Below are 13,103 nucleotides of genomic sequence, written 5' to 3'. Positions count from 1 at the left end.
CTTCAGGATCCCCTAGTAACCGTCAGCCGCCAGGACTGGGGAACATCAACACTGAACTGCCTGCTTTCCATCGCTAAGGCAGCGCCGCCTGCGCCTGCAACAAGGGGGGCAGAGTCTAGTTACATTCCTGACCCACTTTCACATCCCTCCCTCCTCCTCCTCCTCCTCCTCCCTCTCCTCCTCCCTCCCCGAGCACAGCAGCAACCAGCAGGGCAGCAGAGCCTCCATTTAGCAAGCCTCGCACACCCGCAGCCCCGAGCTGTCTCCTAGCAGGCAGCAGCAGCGCAGGTTTCCCCAGCAGCAGGCGGGGAACTGCGGGAGGCGGGGAACAGCAGGGAGGGGGGACTGCGGCCCCCGGGGAGAGGAGGGAATTCCCTCTCGCCGCCCTGTCTGTGTCTGTGCAGCGGTGCTGCTCCTGCCCTTTCTCCAGCCCTTTCGACCCGCATCGATGCCTGCACCCTCACCAGCTGCAGCGTGAGGCTGTGCCCCTTCCCTCTGCTTTCCCAGCCACTCTTGGACGAGTGTTGAGCTTCCTCTGCCAGCACCCCTTCCGCCATCCCCTCGCCCCCGGATCGGCCTGGACGCGCACACCTGTCTGCCCGCTCCCCTTCTCGCCCACCTCCTTTATGTAACCCCGCCATTCCTGTCCCACTCAGGCTCCTGACGCTCGTCCCTTTCCCCGGATAATTGCAACACCTCCCCCCGCCTCCCCAGGTGGCGGGCAGGCAGGTGAGTAAGAGGAGGGCGCTCCGTCAGTTCTCCCAGGAGGGACACTCCCTTTCCCTGCGGGCAGCTGAGAAGGATTTCGCCCCACGCCGGGGCAGACATTGCACACACCTCCCCCAGCCCGCTTATGCCCGGCCTTGTGCTCCGGGCAGCCGAGGCCTCTCCAGGCCGTGGGAGGGCCCTGCTGTTTGGGAAGGGGGTGTGGACAAGCCGGGGGCAGGTGCCACCCTGAGGGTGCCAGCGTTTGGAATAGGGCTGCGGCTCACGAGGTCCAGGATGGGGGCTGCCAGCCCGGCTCCGCCTTTCCTGGCTCCCTTCAGGGAACAGAGCCGTGCCCGAGGCAAGGAGAGAGGAGGGTGGCCCCGCTACCGCCGGCTCCCTGAGCAGGTGCTGGGCTTGGGAGCTCCCTACACACCGAGGCCTGGAAGGGGCAGCTCCCCGAGGACGCAGATGTGCCGGGCCTGAGGGCACGGCGGCGGGAACACTCCCGGGGGCACAGGGGAGCCCAGCTGCTGGGACACGCACCGGCCCACCGCGGTGCCCACGACACGTGCTAATCGAAGCTTCTTTTTCTTTTTCTTTTCTTTTTTTCTTTTTCTTTTTCTTTTTCTTTTTCTTTTTCTTTTTCTTTTTCTTTTTCTTTTCCTTTTTTTTTTTAATGTTTATTTTTTCTCTTCTGTTATTGCAAAATACCAGCTATGACCAGCTCATTGCTGTGGAGCCCAGCTTGCAGGAGTGCCCTAGTTTGTGCCAAGGAAGTGCTCCTGTCCCATAGTTTTAGACATCTGCTGGCCCGGGGACCTGGGCTGATGCAGGACAGGCAGTCCTTGGGGAATAAAAAGGGAAAAAAAAGTGATTTCCCACCTCCTCCATGGTGAAAAGGAGCCTCAGTTTTAAAATTATGACTTAGACTTCATGTGTTTCTCTCTCAACTCCTTTTTTTGGGTGGTGGAGATGGGACTAAAAAGAACCATTTAATTTCAGAACGCTAGAAGCATCTGCTTAAAATTAGTTCACTGTTCTTTGTCCTTGTATAACTTAAACCCACCTGTTTTCAAGTTTGGGCTTGATACATATTTCTGCTCCATTCCTGTAAGCACTTCAGCACATGTTACACATATGCTTACATCTGTGGAGTTCAGAGCTGGAATCTTCAGTGTCACCCTAAATGTTTAGTGCTGTACCACATTTACAAACCTGGCTGAGTAATAGATTAATAATGACTCAAAATAACATGACACATAAACAGTATATTATTTCCATCACAGCGGAAATGGTGGTTTTTCCAGATATTCTCTCTTTCTCTCTATGTAAATGTGCATAGAGGTACAGGTCTCAGACCTGTCTAGGTACTCAGTATGAAGTACATTTGTGTTTTTACCTACTAAATTTGATCTAACTTCTCAATTAACCTAACATTTTACACACAAAAGGGCCACAAAACATATTTATTATTTACATAAGCTTTAAAATAGCATGCACTGTCCTGAGTACTGTGAGTACTAAGCTGGTAGCAGTACCTCAAACATCTTTAAACTTTCCTCTGCACTAGGGAAGAGTTACACACCTGCAGGGAGGTTTGTAAGGACACAGGATTGCACACAGATTATTTCACTGCCTGAAAATGTTTTTTAGTTTGAGTGATTACACTGGGCTTCCCTGCATCTGTCGTGACCACAAATGACAGTGACTGCATGCTGTGAAGTCCTTTTGTCAGTGCAAGACGTTTAATTGGAAATGATAAAAGAAAAAATAGGAAAAAAAACCTGTCAGGAACCACTGAGAAAATAATAAATGCAGAATGGCAACAGTGATAGATATAAAAAACTACTAAACTAATTTTTAATGCAGTATTTTTCACTGAGATAAACAAATCTTGAGGTTGAAATAATATACACTTCTGAATAAGCAGCAGTAGCTGTGCTGCAAATGCATTTTTCACCTTTTCAGAGCTTTTCAAGAAATTAAAATGCAGTGACTATTTGCAAAACAGTTTGATAGCTTATTATTAAAATAGTAGCATCCTCATTCCTAAAGTCAGAAGACATGATTGAAACAAACTGCTAGGCTGTTTAATGAATGATTGACCATAAGCAGTGTATGCCTTTTTCAATAAAAGATTTTTATTCTTACTAGGCTTCAAGAATTCTATCCAAATCACAAACTACAAGATATTTTCAAGAAGACATGTAGAGAAGAATGTTTTCTCTGGATTTGTTGCATATCATATTGCTTTTTAGTATTTTATAGTGAAGATTTAGCAATTAAAAAGCTTGCTTGGGAGCTTTTTTGATAGTTCCTAGAGGTAGCAGAGAAGGGCAGGTGAAATTAGGTGATGCAAGTTGGTACAGCCAGTAAGCCTTAGCTGCACTTGCTCAAATTTAAAGGTGCTCTGCAAGGATGTATTTTCTGTACTGCAAGGCAAGTTTTGAGGTTAAATCTTTACCACATCTGCAGCAGCAAAAATGACAACCAAGTAGGTGTAATATGCTGGCCACGCACTCTCCTGGGTGAGTCCAGGTTATATATAGATGGAGTGGTTTGCTACACAATGGATACTGAAATCCTGTTAGCAAAGTGGTAAAGCGGGCACATGCATAGGAGGCTTTGGAAGGCACAGAAGAGCGTGGAGGGGAGGCTGTCCTGGGATGTTGGGATGGCACACAGGAGCACGCAGTGTAAGACAGTTACTTAAGGTGGCTTTTATTCAGGCATCTACTGCAGCCATAAAAATAGGTGTGCGAGGGAATATCTTGGGAGAGCCTTTCCCAATGAGCAAGGCATGCCTCGAGGCACACCGTCATTAAGGGTGAGGTGCAGAGGGGCCCTGCTGTAACAAGAAGCGTGTGGAGAATCCTGAGGACAGTGCGGAGCAGGAGGAGCCAGGCTGCAATAGAAATGGCTCTCCTTGTCCCTCCCCGCTTCCCTGCAGCTTCAAGCCATGCTGCCAGCCACGGGGCAAAGGCCTGAGGGTTGGGGTGAGAGAGCCTGACAGATGTGGCAATGTTGGGGGCGGAAGGGACAGGGATAACAAATAAGCCCAAACAACCCCTTTTTCATACTCTTTTTTTTCAAAACAGACCTTAGAGCCGGTCTTTCCTGTGCTCAAGGATTTTTTCATTGTTTTTTTTTCTTTTTTCAACCCTGCTGTAACTGCTGCTGTTGTAGGCAAGTCCAGCAGCAGCCCCCACTTGACCTTGCCTGGTTTGCCTTGCAGTGAGGCTGAAGTTGCTTTTTTACCTTGGGACAGGTCAGAAACACTAGCTTGAGGTAAAAAAAAAATGCCTTGCAAAGCAAAGGCAAGGCCTCACTCTGCCTCAGCCATCTCTCTCAGTAACTGGAATTTCAGCAAGTACCTGCCCCTAAGATGAATGTTGTGCAGCATTCCCAGGCACGCCCCACCTCGAATGCCAGCCCTGTCTTCCTCCGGGCCCCAACACAGCATCAACAGCCTTCTCCCTCCCGGAGCAATGCATGAGCTACTGATTCATGCTGCTCTCCCATCAGCAAGTAGGGAGATGTCTGCGCCATCTCCGGCACCGGGGTTTGAGTAGTTACCCAGGCAAAGTTCTTGCTTGGAAAGAAGATCTTTTCCTCTCTCTCCTGGCCCAATTTCCAAAGATTGATATGGCCAATTTCTAAACTCTTCTTAATTGTAGAGATAAGGTATTTAAAACATATGTTCTTCCCATAACGCTGTGGAGTGCTGTCTGCCTCTTGCCCTGCCTTCGTTCACAGAAGGTGCTTTTGCATATGGAAACAATCAGGCTACCCAAAAGACAACACACTTGATACTGCTAATTACACGGGGTAAACACCACTGGGACTATAACTGGTCTCTAGATCTGAGTCAGTGTTCTGCTGCTGAGCTAAAGAAGAAGGTCTATTATGTGCATTCATATTATAGCCAGCAAAGTCCCTGTTGCACATATTGCTGATTTCTCTACATGCTACATGGCACAGAGCCAAGGAATTGTAGTGCAAACAGGATTTTATAACCAGCATTATTTAAGGATGGGCAAACTGTGAAGCTCCAAAAGTTAATGATTGTAGTGCACTTTCAATTAATTTTTATTGTCAAGTTGTATTTCAGGGCACTAAAGAGCTCTTGCGATGACAAGCAGGAGTATGTGAGAACAGGCAGGAATACAGTATGCATTGTTATTCTCTCTGATTTATAGATCAGAGAATAACCTATCTGGCCGACAAGTTACCTTTTCCTCTCATGTTAGATGAAATTCATCTCTGTGTTGAGCTTCCTCCAGAAACTGCATTTTAGCAGTATGAATGCAGTGTCAGTCATCAGATTTACAAATGGTACACATAAGCCCCAGCACAGAAGTAAATATCACCTTTTTTCACTAAGGATATCTGTAGTATTTTTTGTTAAAACAATTTATCTTACAATAGCCTGATGCAGAAGTCACTGAGTTGATTTAAAAGTGCTAACTACATTTAATGACTCAGAGAAGGAACTTCTGACAGCATGCTTTCTTTTGAAACACAAGTATACACTGAAGTCTACATGCCATAAGGTACAAAGTCTGGATAAAGGCAGGCTGTGCACGAGCAATTACAGTGACAAAGCCTAGCCTTGTATGATGAGCATCAAATTCACCACTTCAGCTCCCTCCCTGCCCTCTGAAGCCACAGGCCAGAGCCACGTGTCAACTAAAGAGCAGCATTGGGTAGCAGCTGAGTTTTGCCTCCTTTACCCCTTGCAGAAGACACAAGTTTGGGCCTCTACCCAGACACTGACAGATTTAGAGGGTCATGCTATGTTTGAAACTCTCTCAGATTTGACTGAGAATGGGAATGGGACAACAGACTTGAAACAGATTACAAGAAAACTGACAGAAAGAGCAATTACGTAAATCTAATTTATCTAGGAAATGTAAGGAAAAAATACCCACCAGAAAACCAATCCAAACCAAAACAGACACTTTGGATAGTATAGGTAGAGCTGGGTCACAGATAGGTGTCCAGCTTTAGCTTGCAGCTGAGGGAGGTGGCTGCTCTGGCCGGCTCCTTCTCTGCTGCCCCAGGTTATTGCTTCAGCGGCTGTGCTGATACAGCTGTTTGTCTAGCTGCCCTTTAAGCCACTCCTGTGAAATGATCCATTTCAAAGAAAAGACATGCATTTCAGGGAGAATACATGGTGGGTTTTTTTAAACCAAAGGTCCTTAAAAAAGTCTTTGGAGCTCAGCTACACAAACAGTTGTCTTGATGTCGTGGGACAGCAGGTGTAAGTCTTTCTGTGGGTTTGTGAGGAATGAGGGGGAGCTACACCAAAGGGCTCTGCTACAGTCCAAACAGTTGTATGTCTGTAACCTGAAGTGTTCTTCTCCTTCTCAAGTCCACCAAGACCATAAAGTGACCTCAGGCTTGCCTGTGTGGTGCATGCACCCACCAGGTGGTCACTCTGTGGCTGGCTGCCATCCTCACCACAGGGTACTGTGGCACTTCCTTTGCCCCCTCCAGTTTTGGCAGACCCAGTCTACACTGGTCTTTGCCAGTTAAGCTAAATCATACCAATTTCAAAATTTAAATAATGTCAGTACTATGCCCACACCATTTTAAATGTTAGCCAGGACTTAATGCATTAGCACCAGGTTCATTTCCATGTGAAAGCTGGCATGTGACAAGCCAGAGGATGAACTTCTGGACACTGTTACCCTGCACTTATGCCACAGACATTCAAGTAGGCTGTGGCAGAAGTTTCTGTCTCCACCTATCCCCTGATGCCAGAGGTTCCTGCTGCTTCAGATCCAGGGAGTAAGCTGTGGGTTGACCACTTCCTGTCATTTGGTGGCAGCTTGTAATGTTGAAATACTAGGCCCCCTCTAACCTACCTCATTCAGCCTGAAAAATTGTGAGAAGCAGTCCAACACAGTTGAGCAGAGCAGGCCTGAAGGGATGGTATTCACAGGCTGGGTTGATAGACTTCTCCAGCAGCACCTCAGCTTGGGAGGATGTGCATCTGTACCCCAGTCTCCTGTGCAGACATTGTTAAATTATATTTAGAGGATTTATTGCACAGACAAATGTTGCTTAGTACTAGCATGAAACCACACAGCTCCTTCTTTGGGCTGGCATTGTCCTCCAGGTAATGTGGGCAGCTATTCAGATCCTCCATATGTCTGCTTAAAATGGGTACACACAACCTTGAGTGTGCTGAGTGGGAGGTAGCTCACCCATCTTTGAAACACAGGTAAGCTGCTTCGTTGCTGATTGCCAACCAAAACATCTTCATGGGGAAGCTTTCTGCTGAAACCAAAGTGAAACTTACCCTTAGCTTTCTTATTGCTACCTCTGGAGCCACCACATCCTTCTCTCAGTTCAGCACCTCTCAGTTTAGAAAGTGGCAACAAGTGACGGTGCTAAGCACCAAGAAGTGGGTCGCTCTGTGTTTGTGGGGAAAGGGGTGAATTTTTGGAGGGGTTGAAATTTGCTCTTTGAAAGCAGTGAACACCAAAGGGTCCTCCTGAGGAGAATGTTCCTGGCATGCTGCAATTTTGTGTTGCTTCCCTACGATTCTTGTGGAGACAAGCCCCAAGGAATCTAAAGACTTGGCTTATTTTCCTGATCCTGCAACAGATTCCCTGCCTTGCCCAGCCAAGGGCAAGTCATTTAGGATCACATTTTTGAGTATGGGCTTTAATTTTAGCCCTGTACCTTGAGATATCCAGAATCTGTCTTACACGTGTATTAATCACTTGCAGCTCTAGTCAAAATGAACAGAAGCTGCCTGTACATAGAAGTGCACTGAAAATTAGATGTTACTTAAAAAAACCAGGGCCATGTCTGTCTTACTCAGCTTGCTCCTATGTTCATTGGAGGTAGTAAGTAACACCTGTCTAGCTGGGGAAACATCAAGATAAATTAATTTTTATAAAGAATATGGAATTATTAATTAATTTTTAAACATTATTTGCAAATGTAACAGAGAAAAGCACTTGGAGCATTGTTTCTCTTGTTTGGATGTTTTTATTGGATTCAAATAAGGATAAGCATTACCTCCTTCATCAGCAGGCTTGCTGACCATAAAGAATTTTGTTTTGCTTTCAGGGATTAGGGCATGAGATTTTGGTTTCTCTCACTTGTTTATGGGACGAATTTGCTACACATAAATCACTGCAGGTCAGAACATTGCTGTTCCCTTAGCATAAGGTAAGAGAGCACAGAATCACTCTTTAATGTTGTGCAATTGGACAGGATTTGGCTTGTCCTGATTTTGTGTTTGGAGAAGCCAGGCTGCCCTTTGTGCTTGATGTTTTACCTCTTTTCACTTGAAGGTCCAGTGGAGAAATCTGACTAGGTGCTTTTGCATCATTCACTCACTGCCTGATCTTTGTTTTGCTGAAATTAAAGTACAGCTTCCTAGACTGTGGCTCACTGTGGGATTTCCCAGTGTTTCACCAGGCTGCAGTCTGATGTACTCTTCAAATACTGAAAAAAGTAGTTGTATTATCTTTGCACCTGGTCCAAAGTGCATGTGGCTGTAAGGCAGACCAGTTCAGGGGAGAAATCTGGCTCAAAAAATGGCAGTTTCTGTTTTTTAATCAGTTTAGTTTTGTGTGGTTCAGTTTGATGGTAGAGCTGAGCACCAAGGACAGGTGCAGAAAGAAGGAGTCAAGCCCCAGTCCTTCGAGTGGCCTTGTGTGGTGGTGGTTGAAGAAACTTAGGCAGTCTTATTGCCCTCTCTCTCTTCATCTCTCTTGCCACTATCTCTTGGGGGGTGCGTGGGTGGGGTGGCAATAAGTTAATGTTACTCAGTAGCCAGCAAGCAATGGGGATAAAGACCCATATTGTGCCTTTCTGATCCCCAAGGCTATCCCCCTCCCCCCCTTCCATTCTTTGGTTTACTCATTAGAGCTACCCTGATTCACATACGCTAACAATCTGTTTGAGAAGAAACAATTAGGCCCATAGAATTGTTGACATCTTATTTTCATTTTTTTCAATGGCATAATGGGTGCTCCAGTCCAGCTTGTCCTTTTGTGTTCTCCATCCCAGGCATTCCTCCCAGATGCAAAGTCCCTGTGAGGCTGGGGACAGAACAGTGGCTCTCCCAAACATTTCGGACCAAGAGACTGCTAGTGACACTTAGCATTTCTCACAGAACATGATGTGGCTGCTGAGCAGACTAATAATTGAAAACACTGCTGAAACCAGGCAGGCTTCCTAGGCCAGCTGCAGGCCACTTCCCGTGCCTTCAGAGTGCACAGTGCTGGCAATTGCTGGGACCAGCTGTAGGGGCTGGGGAGGATGGAGTGTGGTTGCAGGAGGCTACAAGAACAGCTTGGGTGTCTTTTCCAGGAAGTTGGGTGCACACTCCCCGCTTCTTCTTTCTCTGTGGTCTTTTGGAGTTCAGCTTAAATCAGATCTGGAAAACAGCATCCTGCTGCAGAAGAGCCAAGGGTCCTAGAAACAGACTCCTACTATAAAAAAATCTTACGGGAGCCAGATGCCCCCGACCCTGACAGAGATTGATCAAGTGGCTGGTGGTATCACCTTTCACTTTGCTTTGGCAAGGGGGGAAGCACAGAATGATGGAAAGATTTCAGGTGGTACTTTCAGAAAGTATTTAAGGGTTGTTGTTGTTGTGTTTTGTTTAAGTGCTCCAAACAGTAAAGAGGCATTCTACACCACACAGTGCAAGCACAGACACAGAAAGGGAGGAGGACGTTGGGTAGCAAGGAGCAGTCACTCTTGAGGAGCAGCCCTTCCTGACTGCAGCACGCTGCAGATGTGTGCTTTGTTAAGAGGCTGGATAAGTTCACCGCCATGGAAAGGAAATCTACTAAACGTGCCTCCTGGAGGTATGGGAGGCTCTGAGACCAGCCTTCCGGGACAGGTGGAATCTTTGGCCAGAGAACCACTTTGGAGAAAAGAGAGAGAGAGAGAGATGCTCGAGTGCACCACCAGCAGCCTTTGCAGAAGCGGTGCGCCAAGCCTTCCCGCGAGGTGTTTCTGCAGCGGCGGCGGCGGTGTCCCGCCCGTCGGTAAGTGCGGGATATTCCCTGGAAGCGGGGCGCGGGGCAGGGATCCGCAGCCGGGGCTGGCCAGGCGCTCCCGGCAGGTGCTGCCCGCGCCGCCCCCGCGCGCCGCCAGAGGGCGCTGCGCCGTGCGCGCCTCCGCGCGGGCGGGGCCGCGCCCGCGCCGCCCCCGCCCCGCGGGCCCCGAGCGGCGGGAGGCGGCGGGAGGCGTCAGGGACCGCGGCGGGGACAGCAGCGCCCGGGCACCGCGTCCCGCTGCCCGCCCGGCTGCGCGCCCTGGGCCCTGGGCGTGCCCGCTGTCCCGTCCTGCGCGGAGCATCCCTTTTAAAGACATCGCAGGGCGCAAAGGCGGTCCCCGAGGGCAGGATCCTGGGCTGAAACGAAGCTTTCTTGGAATAAGTAAATAGCAAGGGTTTATAGCCTGTTACGCTAGCAGAGCATTTGCTCATCCTGCTGCAGTTTGTAGTGGGTGACCAGATACGGGTGAATGCTTGTTGTCTTCTTTCCTCTTTGTATTTCCAGCAAAAACTTAGTGAAAAGAATAACAGCATCAGAGAAACACAGGGGAAAAAAAAAAAAAGGGATGAGGCGGGCCGGCCCAGCAGCCAGCCTCAGGAGATGGTGAGACAGAAGAGCTATTCATTCTGAGAGCCAGTTGCTCTTCGCCCTGCTAGATTATAAATTGGACACCTTATTAAGAGCTGATCCTCCAGCAGCCCCACCCAGGGCTGTGCTCATGCGCTTAACCACTGGAACATAATCCCATTTCACTAGTGGTGCCTGTTACTGGATAAGCACATGTGCAAGCGTGGCAGAGGATACAAGGAAAAAAGAAGCAGCACTCTGGCTGTTTTCTGAATTGTCGGTTTAAGAAAAGAAGATAAGAGTTTTGTGAGAGAATGGGGAGGAGGATGGTTTGCACTAAAATTTGGACATTTCCAAGATGATGCCTTACCAAATGATTAAACCGACATAATTTTTGTTTTTATTTTTGGCTTGTTTTCTCAGTTGTAACACAAAAATGCTGTCTCTCTGGCACAGTGTGCCAGCCCAAATGTTGCTGCTGGAATCAAGCACTGGAAGAGCCTGACAAGATATAACCCTACCAAGCAGAGGCTTGGCGTGGGCCTCTTTGGTGATTCCAAGTTTCAGTTCTGATGGTTTGCTTGACCACTTTACTTCTTGTCAGATGAGCCCAAAGGTCTGAAGAAATTTACACAGATTTCAGGTTGAATGGTTGTTACAGTGAAAATTTAATGGAAACTTTTGTTTAACATTTCAGTGAAGTTTTATCAATTTTGGCAAGACTTCCAAGCTTTTCAACCTTCACACACCTTTTAATAATTTGAAAAGTTGTCTGCCTTGCATTTCAAATGCACAAAGTTACTACCAGTTGTTGTCAGAAAAAAATGCCTGATATGGGTTTATTTTTGTGCTGAAGAAAACAGTATGACTTATTATGAACCTGTTTTAGTGTCTCTGAATGGTATCCCTGCTCATACATGCACATTTTTCCTCCCAGGCAAGACCAGCTGGAGGATTCATGGAATGCTAGATGCATCACAAAATTCTGCATTGTCAGGACATTTATTCTGAATAGAGTATAGATACATGTGGGGTTGGTTCTCCTGTTGGGGCACCTCCGCTTTACTTTCCTTGTCAGGGAATTTAAACATAGTTAGATGCATTGCAACTAAACAGGGCTCAGGAAATGAAAAAGTAACATGGAAGTGTGACCTTAAAACAACGTCCCCTCCTTGTGCAGCAGTGAGTTATGGACATAGAATCCAGGTGTATTTCACTGGTATCTCAACTTTTTGCCTTGTTTTGCATCTCATATAATTGAAAAGCAATATTTGGATTTGTTATAGGAGGAAATAAATTTCTGTCAGAACTAATTATTATTAGTGACTCATTTGTCATTTGGAAATGTTTGTAGGATTCTCTCCAGGTTCTGAGTTGCTGGCTGTTACTGGTGTGTTGGAAAGCAATGACTCCTCAGATGTTCCTGTATCCCTTTATCTATCTGCCTCCAATCATTTTATGAGCTCATGAGAATGAACACAAGACATCTTTGACATCCCTCTTTCTCATTTCCTCTCCTATTTTTTTACATACGGTGCTTTTGCCAATAACTCTTTCCTGGTAAAACAAAGCATCTGAATACATGCTATGTGTGTCTGTCTGTATACGTGATTCCATGTGCTTTCCCTTCTCATCTCCCCAAAAGTTTGAGCCTGTTAACAAAAGAATACAGATCTGAAAGTGAAGTTCCTGTGAGTTTGAAAGAGAGGGTTAGATGTGTACATGAAAGAGCCTGTCTGTGCTGAAGCCTCAACATGCTACCAGCCCAGCTCACCTTTTCATCAGACACCAGGGAACTCCCAGTGGAGGCCCCTGGAAGTCAGACTTCCTCCAATCTCTCAGTCATGGACTCCTTGTTCATGCTGATGGTTTTGGTACTGTTGGAACAGAGAAAGGAAGGCTGGGTTGAAAAACTGGAGTTTCTCTCTTGTTCTTGCACTTCTGAGCTTTATAGGTGTCTCTTGCAGGTTGTGTCATAGGCAGCAGGGAATCTCTGACCCTCGTGCACACACCCTCCCAAGTGGGCATTTATTTTGTTACAGAGCAGTATAACTGTCAGGTTTCGACGGTGTCATGTTTCAGAGGCGTGAATGCCCTTAAATCAATTTTTGCTAAAGTCATGAAGGCTTTGAAAAGAAGAGCAAAGCCTTGAATTTAAGCTGAGACTGAGTAGTCAGCAGAGCAAAGAGCAGAGCTTAAGCTTGTTTGGTGGTCTTGTGCTGCTGAGTAAATGGCCAGAAGTATTCTTGCATGGGTTGTTCTACGTCCATTAGGTTGTAGAAATCAAGCATAAGGGCCAAGTCCAATCTTTTCAGTTATCTGACTGGAAATTGTGCTGAAGGATTGAGGCTTTTGCATCAACAGTTATGGGGTTTTCAGGATGATGGAATTCAGATTAACACTAAATCTTCAGTTAGTCTTAATGCCATCAATGGACATTGTCAAAGTGTAAAATACTTTACTATATCATCGTCAGCCCAGGCTCTTGCAACAATTCAGCTTCTGCCAACTTCATTCATTTGCTGATCTTAGTCAAGCCCTTGAAGAGTTGAGTAATGGTGTTATTTGCATGGGAGGTGAAGATAATGTAGAGATGGGTGTCATATGTGTACTGCTGACAAGTCAGTCTATGGTGCCACCGAATCTTCTCCAGAGGCTTTATATAGATATTGAACAGGCTGGGTGAGAGGAAAGACTCTTGAGTTATTCAGCAGGTGGAAAAGGTTTTGGAGGTTAAGGAAAGAGCAAGTGTTTATCATAAATCTCTTGAGTGCACAAGAGATTTATGTAAGG

At 46.7% G+C, this 13,103-nt stretch overlaps 1 long non-coding RNA gene across 1 annotated transcript; it reads left to right on the top strand.

Moving 5' to 3' along the window:
• Nucleotides 1–340: 340 nt before the first annotated feature.
• On the top strand, nucleotides 341–12,204 carry LOC137478940 (uncharacterized). The gene is made up of 2 exons (XR_011001887.1): nucleotides 341–729; nucleotides 10,734–12,204. It is a non-coding gene; the product is annotated as an uncharacterized lncRNA (long non-coding RNA).
• The last annotated feature ends 899 nt before the right edge of the window (nucleotides 12,205–13,103 follow it).

This window comes from Anomalospiza imberbis, chromosome 1, assembly GCF_031753505.1.
Source record: "Anomalospiza imberbis isolate Cuckoo-Finch-1a 21T00152 chromosome 1, ASM3175350v1, whole genome shotgun sequence".
NCBI lineage: Eukaryota > Metazoa > Chordata > Aves > Passeriformes > Viduidae > Anomalospiza > Anomalospiza imberbis.
The sequence above is the reverse complement of the archived record's forward strand: the minus strand, read 5'-3'. Positions and strand labels throughout refer to the sequence as shown.